Source organism: Scylla paramamosain, chromosome 48, assembly GCF_035594125.1.
Source record: "Scylla paramamosain isolate STU-SP2022 chromosome 48, ASM3559412v1, whole genome shotgun sequence".
Lineage (NCBI taxonomy): Eukaryota > Metazoa > Arthropoda > Malacostraca > Decapoda > Portunidae > Scylla > Scylla paramamosain.
The window spans coordinates 4328835-4344739 of NC_087198.1; positions in this window are offsets into that span (position 1 = coordinate 4328835).

Consider the following 15905-nt stretch of genomic DNA (forward strand, 5'->3'; position numbering starts at 1 on the left):
TACTACTATCTACTACTACTACAACAACAACAACTACTACTACTACTAGTGCTACTACTACTACTAGTACTACTACTACTACTACTACTACTACTACTACTACTACTACTACTACCACTACTACTACTACTACTACAACTTTTAACCTAACCCTTTACCTCTCCGTCAGATTTGCATCAACCAGCAGCAGCAGCAGCAGCAGCATGTCAGTAGTAGCAGGAGTAGTGAATGGTCACTCGTATGTGGTGACTACTTGGACTATCAGGCCGCCCTTGTAGTGTGCTGGACTATTGGTCAACAAGGAGCCCTGAAAGTTACGTGGTACAACTATTTCGGCGATAGTAATGGCTGTAAGTAGTAGTAGTAGTTGTAGTAATAGTAGTAGTAATAGTAGTTATGCGTGTAATGTCAATATGGTCCATTTTGTAACTGTAATTGGAAAAATTCTCGACTTTGTGTTTCTTAAAGGCGTGACGTAATTAGAGAAAACGTATGTATTTTAAGGGACACTAGCCTGTACTTCATTATTCCTGTTTATTGCTATTATAGGAGTTTCTTGATAGTTTTACTTGTATATACTATTTAAATCTACTATTCAATTTATTATGTGTAAGTGGGAGATGTCAGAGAAAAAGCCATATTTATAATTTTCATTTGTAAGGTCAATAAGGTCCATTTTATTAAGTAAATTTATAAGATGCTCGACCTTATGTTTCTTAAATGAGTGACGTAATTAGAGAAAACGTGTGTCTTTTAAGGAACACTAACCTATACTTCGTTAATGTGGTTATTGTTGTTATACGAGTTTTGCGGTGTATATACTATTTAAATCTACTATTTTGTGTTGTATAATACTATGTTTGAATGGTAAAACTAAGAGAAAGAGTCATATTTGTAATGTTTACATGTAAGGTCAATATGGTCTAGTCTGTAACTGTAATTTGAAGGATTTTCAACCTTTTTGTTTCTTAGTAAATGACGTAATTAGAAAAAACGAATCTTCTTTAAGGGGAAACTAAACAACAATGAATTATTCCTCTTTATTCTTAATACTGCATATATTTGGGTAGTTTTAGGCGAATATTCTATTTAGACGTAGTGTTTTGTAATGTGCGGCAGTACTAGATGCCACACTGAAGTGGTAGAAGTGAGAGAAGAAGCCTTATTTATGAAATGTGACAGAAAACCTAACAATGAATGGAGGATGAACAAGGAGGAGCGACAGAGGGAAGAAAGGGGCAAACAACAGGAACAAAAGGAACAACACGAATAGGAGAGAGAGAACAGGAGGAGGAGGAGGAGGAAGAGAAACTGAAAGATGCGGAAGAGAAGGAGGAGCAGGAGGAAGAGGAAGAGGAAGAAGAGGAAAACAAAGAAAAACTTCGATAACAAAACTCTCTCTCTCTCTCTCTCTCTCTCTCTCTCTCTCTCTCTCTCTCTCTCTCTCTCTCTCTCTCTCTCTCTCTCTCTCTCTCTCTCAGCCGCTGCAGTAATTTATCACACCAACATTCAAACACCTCGCTTATACCGAGATGAAAATATGAAAAATGGACAAATATAAAATAATGATCATGTCATAGTAAAATGAGAATTACGAAAAGAATGACAAAATAAATCATACAATAAATAAAACAAGTGGCAAGTGTCTTATGTTGACACATCCTGTGATCACGCCACTGCACTACATCATACTGTCAGTCACGGATTACATTTCGCGCGGTGATCGTGTGCGATAGAGACCAGTCACCCCATACACCCCCATCTGAACCCTCTCAACTTCACCAAGCTTCCGTACCACCTCCCTCTCTACATCCTCAACCTTTCTCACCTTCCCACCACTCCCACCCCCGCTCACCTTCACCTGTTCCTGCTATTTTTTCTTGCCAGCTTCCTTCTCTCCCATCATCACCCAGTGTTCCTTCCCCTCACCACTCACCCTCACCACCCCCACCATCTTCTCCTTCACAGTCACCCCCTCCTCCATCTCACCCGCTCCCTCATCCATCACCATCACCCTCACCACCACCCGCACCACCTTCTCCTTCACAATCACCTCCTCCTCCATCTCCCCCACTCCCTCATCCTTCACCATCACCCTCACCGCCACCACCATCACCGCCACCAGCTGCAGAAGACACATTTGACTCAGTCTTTCAACACTCGTATATTATATCAGTCTGAGGAAGAGGAGCACGTTTACACCACTCCACCATCACCATCCTCTCACGAAAACTAGTAGGTAAAATATAAACTGCAGTTTGTTTTAGACTGAATATTGGTGTGTAAGGCACAATGGAACCATTCCAGATATGCCCATACATAGTATGTTATGATTATATTTAGTTTTGATGAATGTTGGTGGTAGAGTTCAAAGTTTGCCGCACGCGCGGAAATCCCGGATATGGCGCCGGCGCGCGTTTTGACTGGCCATGCCGAAGAGGTTAAGGTGCTCGTAGTAGTGGTGGTGGTGGTGGTGGTTGTGGCTGTGGTTGTGGTGGTGGTTATAAGAACATAAGAAGTGAGGAGACTGCAAGAGGTCAAGTGATGGCCTACACAAGGCAGCTCCTCTATCCACACCATTGGAGCAATCCAACGCCTACCCATCCCATCTATCCTCCCTATCCATGCTCTCATCTAGCCCTTTTTTTAAACTATCTAATGTTTCACCACTAACCACATGTCTACTTAACCTGTTCCAGTTATTAACCACCCTATATATACATAACAACCTCTTTGAGTTATATTAAACCTTCTAACACTGTAACTAAACACAGAGACAGAGACATTTAAGACAGACAGACAGACAGACAAAAAAGACAATTTTAAGAACAGCCTCTACGAGTTATATTATTAATCACTACAACACTATAACAACAACGACAACATAGCGGTTGTACATATCTGATTAATTAATACCAGAACAAGAGGCAGTGGTATTGTATTTAGTGGTGTGTGTGTGTGTGTGTGTGTGTGTGTGTGTGTGTGTGTGTGTGTGTCTGTGTGTGTGTGTGTGTGTGTGTGTGTGTGAAGTCATGAGGAGATTTGAGACAATAATAAGAATGTCATATATATATATATATATATATATATATATATATATATATATATATATATATATATATATATATATATATATATATATATATATATATATATATATATATATATATAAGAATAATATAATAATAGGAATAATAAGGATAATAATATTTTTTCACGGTCAACCGTTGGAAGCTCAAACCACCCCTACCCCATCCTCCCTTATCTCTCCCCTACCTCCTCCCCTCCCCTATCTCTCCCCTACCTCCTCCTCTTCCCTTTACTCCCCTCACCCCCTCCCAAACCCCTTGCTTTCCCTTCGTTTTCACTGTCAAGGTCAAATCTGACAGTTTTACCCCCACCACCAACCCCCCCCTCCATCCCTGTCTCACTCATTTCAAAACACACACACACACACACTCACGTATCATTACATAGGTAGATACCGTAGGAAAGATCGATACCATATTAGCTTTGAGCTAGGGACGTAGGGGAAAAGCTGGCTGTGTCGAGAGACCAGCAGGCGACCAGAAGGTGAATTACACACACACACACACACACACACACACGTAATTATGATTTTGAAAGTTTGATTAAATGTCCATTGACCAAATGTCCTTCGTTGAAATGTGCTTTAGCTATCGTTCCGGCCACGAATGAAACCAGGTATATAATTGATTTACAAAGACAGACCATTATGAGGAAGGCAGAATTGATGGTGCAATGCAAAAATGTGTAGGACTATACCAAAGTAAACTATTAAAATGTATTTATTTTCCAGTTGCAGAAAGGGATCTGATGATGTCCTCCAAAGCAATATAATACCACCATTGCTAGTCCTGTTTGGTTATCCCATTAACAAAAAAAAAAAAAACTTATAAGAATAAAAAGTTTGCAAGGTCCTGTATTGCAGTAAGTGGTGGTGGACAACAGTGTGAAAGTTTGTGTTTTATCTCTTCATAATTTACTTATGCATACATTTTGTATTTAGCACTATGAAAGTTGATAGCAAGTTTTTTGCATGCAGGTCGTGGTGCTTTAAAACCAGGACATTTTTTTTATTTGTCAAATCATTACACAAATGTACACTCCTCAGAACCAGGATATAAAATTGGATGTGAAATTGATGGCTGTTCTAGATCATACAAATCTGTAAAGTATCTACTAAGACACATTCGTTCACATCACGCATTATTTTATAATTGCCATCTTAATAGAGTGAGGGGGAAATTTAAAGTTTGTGATGATTCCTTACCTGATCCAGAGATTAGGATTTGTATGCAGAGTGAAGCTGGTGTGGAAATGATAACTGACGAAGGAAACGAATGTGCTTCATCACATTTAAATATCAATTGCACCCAGGAAATTGTTGCAAGGCTTTTAGCACTGAGAGAGGAGAAGTTGCTCCCTTCTGTAGTTATTAAAGATTTCACTGAACATTTGCAAGACCTTTTGGCTTTGCAGCACACTCAAACTATGAATAAGGTAATAAGTAAACTTAAAGAGGATGGAATTGATCCCAAAACGTTAAATGATCTCATGAATTCCTCATCACCTGCAGGCTTTATGTGTTTAATATTGAACACCCAAAAAATTGTGAACATTTCCTCCGTTTCACAACATCCCATCTCTTAGGTATCAAGTATGAAAAAGGTAACACTTTCAAAAACAACATCTCTACTTGTAAAACTCAATGAAGTAAAGACAGAATTGAGCTATAAAAATGCACAAATCTGCTTTCAAATATATTCAACTCCACACATAATGCCTCTCTCTCTCTCTCTCTCTCTCTCTCTCTCTCTCTCTCTCTCTCTCTCTCTCTCTCTCTCTCTCTCTCTCTCTCTCTCTCTCTCTCTCTCACATACATGCATAAACACAACAGCTATAATGAGAGAGAGAGAGAGAGAGAGAGAGAGAGAGAGAGAGAGAGAGAGAGAGAGAGAGAGAGAGAGAGAGAGAGTGGTATCCTCGCCTGACCTGGTAACACTGCAAGAAAAATACACATCTGGCAATGCAGACCTGCCAGACGCCAGCCAGCCGGGGACCCCACGTCGACACTAGTGCTCTAACCTGTCCTAAGTTAACCTAACATAACTAGACTGCATAGACTCAGCTTGCTGTTACACTTGCTGTTGTGCTGTTGTGTGTGAACGGTGACAGATTAACAACATTTCTGCATTATTGACAGGAGAAACACGCTTTTAAAAGACTCTAGTTGAAGTGACGCAGGTTTTCAAGGGTGTTTTTACAGTTGCAGTGACATATTAACAACATTTCTGCATTACTGACAGGAGAAACACGCTTTTAAAAGGCTCTAGTTGAAGTGACACAGGTTTTCAAGGGTGTTTTTACAATTACAGTGACATATTAACAACATTTCTGCATTACTGACAGGAGAAACACGCTTTTAAAAGGCTCTAGTTGAAGTGACGCAGGTTTTCAAGGGTGTTTTTACAGTTGCAGTGACATATTAACAATATTTCTGCATTACTGACAGGAGAAACACGCTTTTAAAAGGATCTAGTTGAAGTGACGCGGGTTTTCAAGGCTGTTTTTACAGTTGCAGTGACATATTAACAACATTTTTGCATTACTGACAGCAGAAACACGCTTTTAAAAGGATCTAGTTGAAGTGACGCGGGTTTTCAAGGGTGTTTCTTACGGTTCCAGTGACAGATTAACTACATTTCTGCATTACTGACAGGAGAAACACTCTTTTAAAAGGCTGTAGTTGAAGTGACGCGGGTTTTCAAGAGTGTTTTTACAGTTGCAGTGACATATTAACAACATTTCTGCATTACTGACAGGAGAAATGCTTTTAAAAGCTCTAGTTGAAGTGACGCAGGTTTTCAAGGGTGTTTTTATAGTTGCAGTATCAGATTAACAACATTTCTGCATTACTGACAGGAGAAATGCTTTTAAAAGCTCTAGTTGAAGTGATGCAGGTTTACAAGGGTGTTTTTACAGTTGCAGTGATAGATTAACAACATTTCTGCATTACTGACAGGAGAAACGCTTTTAAAAGGCTCTAAAAGGCTCTAGTGTAAGTGACACAGGTTTTCAAGGGTGTTTTTTACAGTTCAGTGACATATTAACAACATTTCTGCATTACTGACAGGAGAAACACTTTTAAAAGTCTCTAGTTGAAGTGACGCAGGTTTTCAAGGGCGTTTTTACAGTTCCAGTGACATATTAACAACATTTCTGCATTACTGATAGGAGAAACACACTTTTAAAAGGCTCTAGTTGAACTGATGCAGGTTTTTAAGGGTGTTTTTACAGTTTCAGTGACATATTAACAATAAGTTAAGTTAAGTGATGTCAGGTGTGGTTAGGTGTGGTTAGGAGAGGTTTGGTGTGGTTAGGTGAGATTAGATGCTATTAGGTGATGCTTGGTGTGGTTTTGTTATGATTGGTGAGATTTCGTGAGGTTAGGTGAGTTTAGTTGTGGTTAGGTGAGGTCAGGTGAGCTTAACTGTGGTAACTTCAGGATGGGTGAGGTTATGTGAGGTTACATAAGGTTTCATGAGTTAAGATGATTTTAGGTAATGTTCAGTGGGATAATGTGAGGTTAGGTCATGTTAGCTGAGGTTAAGTGAGTTAAGATGAGGTTAGCTAATGTTGAATGGGGGAATATAAGGTTAGGTGATATTAGCTAAGGTTAGGTAAGGTTAAGAATGGTTAGGAGGGGTTACATGAGGTATGTGTGGTAAGTTGTAGCTAGGTAAGGTTAGGTTAGTTTAGGTGAGGTTAGATATTGTGAGGTATGATTAAGTGAGGTTAGGTGACTTAGGTGAGGTTATGTGAGATTAAATGACGTTAAGAGAGGTTAGGTGAGGTTATGTGTGGTTAAGTGAGGTTAATTGTTAGGTGATGTTTTGTTAGCTTAGGTGAGGTTAGTTGAGGTTAGGTTAGGTTAGGTTATGGGTGGTTAAGTGAGGATAGGTGAGATTAGGTGTGGTTACATAAGGTTAGGTGAGGTTAGGTGTGATTAAGAGAAGTAATGTAAATTTGGTGAGGTTAGGTGAGGCTAGGTGAGATTAGGAAAGATAAAGTGAGGTAGTGTGGTTAGGTAAGGTTAGATGAGGTTAGGTGTGGTTAGTGGTTGTTAAGAGAGGTTAGGTAAGGATAGGTGAGGTTAGTTGAGGTTAGGTTTTGTTAGGTATGGTTAGATGGTGTTAGGTGTGATTAGGTGTGGTTAGGAGAGGTTATGTGATGTTAGATGAGGTGTGGTTAGATGAGGTTAGGTGAGGTTAACTTAGGTTAGGTGTGGATAGGTTAGTTTACATTATGTTAGTTATGGTTAGGTAAGGTTAGGTGAGGTTAAGTGAGTTTAGGTGAGGCTAGGAGACATTAGGAGAGGTTAGGTGAGGTTAGATACGGCTATGTGAGGTTAGGTGTTCATAGGTGTTATTCGGTTAGGTTATGGGTAGATAGGTTATGTTAGGTTAGGGTAGGTTCGGTAAGGTTCGGTAAGATAAGTGAAGTTAGGTGAGGTTAGCTAAGATTAGGTGAGGGTAGGTGAGGTTAGGTGACATTACATGAGGTTAGCTGAGGTTTGGTGTGGTTAGGTATGGTTAGGTGTCATTATGTCAGGTTAGATAAGTTTATCTTTCATTAGATAAGATTAGGTGAGGTTAGCTGAGGTTAGGTGAGGTTAAGAGAGATTAGGTGTTTTTAAGTGAGGTTAGGTGAGATTAGATGAGTGTTAATGTCATTAGGAGAAGTTAATTGTGATTATGTGAGATTAGGTGATTTAGGTGAGGATAGTTTAGGTTAGGTAAGGTTAGGCGTGGTTATGTGAGATTAGATTAGGTTAGGTGAGGTTAGGCATGGTTAGGTGAGGTTAGGTGATGTTATGAGAGGTTAGGTAATGTTTGGTCAGATTATATGTGGTTAAGTGTGGTTAGAAGAGGTTACGTGTGGTTAGTTGTGTTTGATGTTGTTGGTTGGTGTTAAGTGTGATTAGGTATGGTTAGGAGAGTTTAGATGAGGTTAGTTGAGGTTAGGTGAGGTTAAGTGTAGTTAGGTGAAGCTATATGAGATTCGGTGAGGTTAGGTGAGGCTAGGTAAGGTTAGGAGATGTATAATAAAGCTAGTTGAGGTTTGATGATGATAGATGAGGTTAGATGTGGATAGGTGTAGAAAGGTGAGGTTAGATGAGGTTTGCTAAGGCTAGGTGAAGTTATGTGAGTTTAGGTGAGGTTAGCTGTGCTTAGGGGAGGTTTTATGAGGTTAGGTGTGTATTAGTGATGTTATGTAAGGGTAAGTGATGTTATGTGAAGTAAAGTGTGTTTAGGTGAGGTTAGGTGAGGTTATTTATGGTTAGGTTTACTTAGGTGACGTTAGGTGAGGTTAGGTGTGCTTAGGTAAGGTTAGGTGAGGTTAAGTGAAGTTAGGTGTGGTTAGGTGAAATTATGGGAGGTTAGGTAACATTAGTGAGGTAATGTAGGTGAGGTTAGGTGAGGTTAGGTATAGTTAAGTGAGGTTAGGTAATGTTTGGTGTGGTTATATGGGGTTGGGTGAGATTAGGTAAGGTTAGGTGATGATAAATAAGGTTAGGTGTGATTATGTGAGTTTACATGTGGTTATGTGTGGCTAGTTGTGATTAGTTGAGGGTAGGTGAGATTAGATAATATTACATAATATTATGTGAGGTTAGGTGACTTAGGTTAGGTTAGTTAAGGTTACTTAATGTTAGGTGAGAATAGAAGAGGTTAGGTAATGTTATGTATGGTACAATGAATTTAAGTGAGGTTATGTTAAGATGAGGTTAGGTGAGGTTAAGAAGCGCTAGATGAATTTAGGTGAGATTATGTGAGATTATTCGAGGTTGGGTGAGGTTAGGAGAGGTTAGGTGAGAATAGGTGATCAGGTGTGTTTATGAGAGGATATGTGAGATTAGGTGGGTATGTAAATTCAGCTGAGGTTATGAAAGTTTATGGGAGTTTATGGGAAGTATGGTGAAGTTAGGTGAGGTTAGATGAAATTTAGTGTGGTTAAGTGAGGTTTGATTTGGTTAATATGGTTATAAGGTTAGGTGAGGTTAGGTGAGGTTTGGCAAGGTTAGGTAAGATTAGGTGAGGTTAGATGTTGTTAGGTTAGGTGATGTGAGGTTATATTGTTAAGTGTGGATAGGAGAGGATAGGTGAAATTAAATGAGGTTAAATTAGATTATATGAGGTTATATAAGGTTAGGTGCGGTTAGGTGAGGTTTGGTCAGGTTACATGTGGTTAGGTGAGGATAAGTGAGGTTAAGTTAGGTTAAGTAAGGTTAGGTGAGGTTAGGTGGGATTATGTGACCTTAGGTAAGGTTCAGTGAGGTTAGATGAGTTTAGTAGATGTTTGCTGAGGGTAAGTGAGGTTAGGTGATATTAGGTATGGTTAGGTGAGGTTAGGAATAATTAACTAAGAAGTTAAGGGATATTAGGTGAAATTTGTTAAAGTTATGTGAGGTTATGTGAAGTTAGTTGTGGTTAGGTGAGGTTAGGAGATGCTGCATGATGTTAAGTGAGGTTTGGCATACTTATGTGAGATTGAGTGAGTTTACAGAGGTTAGGTGAGGTCAGGTGAGGTTAGATGCAGTTATATGAGGTTATATATGGTTAGATGAATTTAGGTGAGGTTAGGTGTGCTTTTTTTTAAATTAGGTGATGTTAGAAGAGTTTATGTTAGGATAGGTGAAGTTAGGTGTGTTTAGCTTAGGTTATGTTAGGCTAGTTTAATTTAGGTGAGGTTACAAGAGATTAGGAAAGGTTTGGTATTGTTAAATGAGGTTAATTGAGGTTATGTGTTTTTATGTGAGGGTAGGTGATGTTAGGTGAGGTTAGGTGTGCTTATTCGAATTTTGGTGAGTTTAGGAGAGGTTATGTTAGGATAGGTGAAGTTAGGTATGTTTTAGAAGATGATTGGTGAGGTTAGTTGAGGTTAGTTGTGTTTAGGTGTGGGTAGGTGAAGTTAGATGAGGTTGATTATGATTAGGTGTTGCTAAAAGAGGTTAGTTGGGGTAAATTGAGGTTAAGTGTGGTTAGATGAAGTGAAGTGAGGTAATGTGAGGATAGGCGAGGTTAGGTGTGCTTAGGTGAAGTTAAGGTAGGTTAGTTGAGGTAAATTGAAGTAAGGTGTGGTTAGATGAAGTGAAGTGAGGAAATATGAGGATAGATGAGGTTAGGTGTGATTAGGTAAGGTTATGTTAGGTTAGGTGTGCTTAGGTGTTATTAGGTGAGGTTAGGTGAAGTTAGGTGTGATTATGGGAGGTTAGGTAAAGTTAGGTTAGAATAGGTGTTATTTGTTGAGGTTAGGTGTGTTTATGTGAGGTTAGGTGAGGTTATGTATGGTTAGGTGAGGTTAGGTGGTGTTAGGTGTGGTTAGGTGTGCTGAGGTGAGGTTAGTTGAGGTTAGGTGATATAAGTTGTGCTTAGAAGGATTAAGTGAGGTTAGATGAAGTTATCTTTACTTAGCTAAGGTTAGGTGACGTTAGGACAGGTTAGATTTTAATAAGTTTGGTTATGTGAAATTAGGTGCTGTGAAGTGTGGTTAGGTGAGGTTAGATGAAGTTAGGTGTAGTTAGGAAATTTTGTGAGCTTAGGAATAGTTAGTTAAGGTTAGATGAGGTTAGGTATAGTTAGATGAGATTAAGTGTAGTTAGTTACGTTAGGCTACATGAGGATAGATTACGGTAGGATACATGAGGTTAGATAAGGTTAAGTGAGGTTACATGAAGTTAGATGAAATTAGGTTTGTTAGGTGAGGTATGGTGAGGTTAGTTGAGGTTAGGTAAAATTAGGTGAGGTTTGGTGAGGTTAAATGACGTTAGGTAAGGTTCGGTGAGGTTTTGTAATATTAGTAGAGGTTAGTTGAGGATAAGTGAGTTAGGTATGTATGGCTAAATGAGGCTAGGTATGGTTAGGTGTGGTTAGGTGAGGTTAGAAACAGGTGTTTTGGTGAGTTTAGCTGAGTTTAGGTGAGGTTAAGTGAGATGATGTGTGTTTATGTGAAGTTAGGTAACATTAGGTGTATAAAGGTGTTATTATATGAGATTAGGTGAGATTAGGTTAAGTTAGGTGAATTAGGTAAGTTTAGGTTAGGTTTAGTTATGTTAAGAGAGGTTATGTGAGGTTAGGTGAGGTTAGGCATACTTTGTTAAACATTAAAATCTACCAGGTTAAATAAGGTCAGGTGGTTAGGTGTGTTTATGTGAGATTAGGTAGGAATAGGTACTGTTAGGTGAGGTTAGGTGTGCTTAGGTAAGGTTAGATGAGGATAGGATAGGTTAAGTGAGGATAGGTGAAGTTAAGAGCGTTTAGATGATAGGTGAGGTTAGGTAAGTTTTGGTATATTTTAGATGTGGTTAGGTGAGGTTAGATGAGGTTAGGTTGGGTTAGTTTTTTTTTTTTTTTTTAGGTGTTGTTTAGTGGTGTTAACATAAGTTAGGTGTGCTTAGGGTGATTAGATAAGGTTAATGATTTTTTAGTGTTATTAGGTGAATTTAGGTATCCTTAGATGAGGATAGATAAGGTTAGGACAGGTTAGGTGAGGTTCGGAGAAGTTAGGTAGTTTTGGGTTTGGTTAGGTGTGGTATGGGATGAGGGTTATGAGAGGTTAAGTGATGTTAGCTGAGGTTAACTGAGGTTAGATGAAGTCAGGCTAGTTTAATTAAGGTTAGGTGAGGTTAGCTGAAATTAGGTGAGGTTAGGTGAAGTTATGTTAAGTTACATTATATTTGGTTAAGTTGAGGTAAGGTGAGGTTAGGTGAGGTGAGCTGAGATTATGTGAGCTTGCATGAGGTTAGGTGAGGCTGTGTTATAATTATGATAAGGTGTGGTTAGGTGAGGTTAGATAATATTAGGTCAGGTTATGTGAGGCTAGATGAGGTTATGTAAGGTGAGCTGAGGCAAGATGAGTTTAACTGAGGATAGGTATGGTTAGCTGAGGTGAGATTAGGTGTGGTTAGGTGTAATTAGTTGAGGTTAGGTGTGATTAGGTTAAGTTAGGTGAGGTTAAGTCAAGTAAGGAATGCTTATATTAGGTTTTGTTAGGTTATGAGAGGTTTGGTGATGTCTAGTGAGGTTAGTTGTGGTTAGGTGTGGCTAGGAGAAGTTAGGTGAGGTTAGCTGAGGTTAGATGAGGTTAGGTACTGATAGGTGTGGTTAAGTATGGTTAGGAGAGGTTATGTGAGGTTAAGAGGTTTAAATTAGGTGAGGTGAGGTTAAGTGAAGTTACATGTGGTTATGTGAGGTTAGTTCATGTCTAGGTGAGGTTAGCAGAGGTTATGTAAGGTTAGGTGAGGCTAGGTGAGATTATGTGTGGATAAGTGTTGTAAAGAGAGATAATGTGAGGTTCGGTAAGGATTGTTTGGGTTATGTGAGATTAGGTAAGGATAGGTGTGATTAGGTGAGGTTTCTTGAGGGTGTGATTGCTTAAGTGAGGTTAGGTTTGGTAAGTTTAGATGAGGTTAGATGTTGTTAGGTGAGGTTAGGTGTGTTTAGCTGAGGTAAGTTTAGGTTAGGTAAGTTTTTAGGTGTGGTTAGGTGAGGTTAGGAGAGTTTAAGTTTGCTTAGGGAAGTTTACATGAGGTTATAACAGGTTATGTGACGTTAGTTGAGATTAAGTGTAATTATGTGTGGTTAGTAGATGTTAGGTCATATTGGGTGAGGATAGTTCTGGTTTGGTGTGATTATTTAAGGTTAGGTTTGGTTAAGTGTGGTTAGGAGAGCTTAGGTGAGTTTCATTAAGGTCAACTTTGGTTAGAAGTTAGATTGTGTTATTTGTGGGTAGGGATGGTTAGGTGATATTACGAGAGCTTAGGTGAGGTTAAGTGAGGTTAGGTAAGGTTATGTGAGATTAGGTAATGTTAGGTGTGCTTAGATGAAGTTAGAGGAGGTTATGTGTCGTTAAGTAAGATTATGTATAGGTATGTGAGGTTAGAGAGGATGGGTGTGTTTGGGTGAGGTTAGGTAAGGTTAGTTGAGGTTATGTGTGCTTAGGTGACATTAACTTGAGGTTAGGTGTGCTTAGGTGGGGTTAAGTAAAGCTAGATGAGGTTTGTTAATGCTAGGTGTGGTTATGTTTGGTTAGCTGAGGTTAGATGAGGTTAAGTGTGTTTTGGAGTGGTAATGAGAGGATAAAAGATGTTAGGTGAGGCTAGAGGCTAGAAGAGGTTAGGTAAGGTTAAGTGATGTTGGGTGAGATTACTTGAAATTAGGTGAGATTAGGTGAAGTTAGGTTAGTTTAGGTTAGGTTAGGTTCGGTTAGGTTAAGTGAGGTTAGGTGAGGTTAGCTGAGATTAGGTGAGGTTACATGAGGCTAGCTAGGTGATGTTACATATTGTTAGGTGAGGTTAGGTGAAATTAGTTGTAGTTTTGTGTGATTAGGTGAGGTTTGGTGTGACTAGATGAGGTTAGGTAACTTAGGTTAGGATAGGTTAGGTTATGTGAGGTTTGGAGAGAGTAAGTGATGATAGGTGAGGGTAGGTGAGGTTAGGCATGCTTATATGACGTTACATGATGTTAGGAGAGATTTGGCGAATTTTGGTGAGGTTAGGTGTGGTTTGGTTAGGTTAGGTTAGGTGTGGTTAGATATGGATAGGAGAGTTCAAGTGAGGTTAGGTGAGGTCAGGTTTGGTTAAGTGAGGTTAGGTGAAGATAGGTATGAATATATGTGGTTAGGTGTAGTTAGGAGAGGTTCGGTGAGGTTAGGTAGTTTAGGTGAAGTTAGTTGAAGTTAGGTAAAGTTACTTGAGATTTAGTGAGGTAAGGTTTTGAGATTTTAGGTGAGGGCTGGTAAGTTGAAGTGAGTCTAGGTGAGGTTATGAGTGGATATGTATGGTAACATGAGGTTAGGTAAGGTTTGGTGAGGTCAGGTGAGCTTATTTGAGGTTAGGTGAGGTTAGGTGTGCTTAAGAGTGAGATTAAATTATGTCAGGTGTGCCTAGGTAAGGTTAGGTTATGTGTACTTAGGTGAAGTTAGGTGAGTTTAGGACACCTTAGATGTGGTTAGGTGAGGTTAGGTAATTCTAGGTGTGGTTAGGTATGGTTATGTGAGGTTAGGTGAGGTTAAGTGTCGTTAGGTGAGGTTATATGTCGTTAGGAGAAGTTATCTGAGTACAGGAGAGGTTCGGTGATGTTAATTGAGATTAGGTGAGCTTTGCTAAGTTTTAGGTAATGTTAGGTAAAGTTAGGTGAGGTTAAGTGAGGTTAAGTGAAGTTAGATAAGATTATGTTTTGTTAGGAGAGGTTAGGTGAGGTTAGGTGTGATTAGGTGTGGTTAAGTGTGGTTAAGTGAGGTTATGTGAGCTTAGGTGTGGTTAGGTGATGAACGGTAAGGTAAGGTGTAGATTGAGGTTAAGTGAGTTTGTGTGCTTAGGGGATGTTGGGTGAGGTTAGGTGAGGTCAGGTGTGATTAGGTAAGGTTAGTTGAGTTTAGTATAGGTTAGGTTATGTTAGGTGAGGATAAGGATGAGGTTAAGTGAGGTTAGGTGTGGTTAGGAGAAGTTAGGTGAGGTTCTGTGAGGTTTAGTAAGGTTAAGTTTTGTTACATAAAATCAGGTATAGCTAGGTGAGGTTAGGTGTGGTAAGGTGAGTACAGGTGAGGTTAGTTGAGGTTAGCTAAGTTTAGGTGAGGTTAGGTGATGTTACATAAGTTTAGATGAAGTTAGCTGATATTAGGTATGGCTAAGTAAGATTAGTTTTTATTAAGTGCAGTTAGGTGAAGTTAGATAAGGTTTGGTGAAGCTATGTAAGGTTAGGTGAGGTTAAGTAAGGTTATGTGAGGTTTGTTTAGGTTAAGTGAGATTATGTGTGTTAGGTGAGGTTATGTGGCGTTAGGTGTGGTTAGGTGTTGTTAGGTGAAGTTAGGTAAATTTTAGGTGCGATTAAGTGAGGAGAGATTAGGTGAGTTGAAGAGAGGTAAAGTGAAGTTAGGTATGTTATATAAGGTTAGGTCCTGTTAGGTGAGGTTAGGTGAGGTTATATGTGGTAAGGTGATATTAGGTTATATTATTTGTGCTCACATTAGGTTACGTAACGTGAAGTAAGAAGAGGTTAGTTTAGGTTAAGTGAGATTAAATGTGGTTATATGTTGTTAGGAGAGATTAGGTAAGGATAGATGATACTATTGTTGGTTAGGTGCGGTTAGTTGATTTAAGTTAAGGTTAGGTGTGGTTAGATGAGGTTAAGTGAGGTTTGGTGAAATTAAGTGTGTTAGGTGTGGTTAAGTTATGTTTGATGAGGTTAGGAGTGGTTAGGTGAGGTTAGGTGAGGTTACCTATTGGTAGGTATGAATAAGTAATGTTAAATGAGGTTAGTTGAGGTTACCTTTGGTTAGTCGAGGTTACATGCGGTTAGGTGTGGTTATATGGTGAGGTTTGGTGAGGTAAGCTGTGTCTAGGTGAAGTCAAGAGAAGTTATGTAAGGTTATTTATAATTATGTAAGGTTAGGTGCTGTTAGCTAATGTTATATGAGGTTAGGTGTGCTGAAGTTAGGTTACTAGAGGGTAAGTGAGGTTAGGAGAAGGTAGGTGAGGTTAATGATTAGATGTGGTTAGGTGTGGTTAGGAGAGTTTAGGTGAGGTTAGGAGAGATTAAGTGTAGTTTGGTGTCTTTAGGTAAGGTTAGGTCAGATTAGCTGTGGTTAGCTGAGATTAAGTGAGGTTGTGTGTTGTTTGGTGGGAATAGATGAGGTTAGGAAAGGTAATATGAGGTTAAGTAAGGTTAGATGAAGTTACCTGTGGTTAGATGAGGTTATATGGTGTTAGGTGTGTTGTTATATGAGGTTAGATGAGGTAAGGTGAGGTTAAGTGTAATTAGTTGAGGTTATATGACTTAGGTGAGGTTAGATGAAATTAGGAGAGGTTAGGTGATATTTGG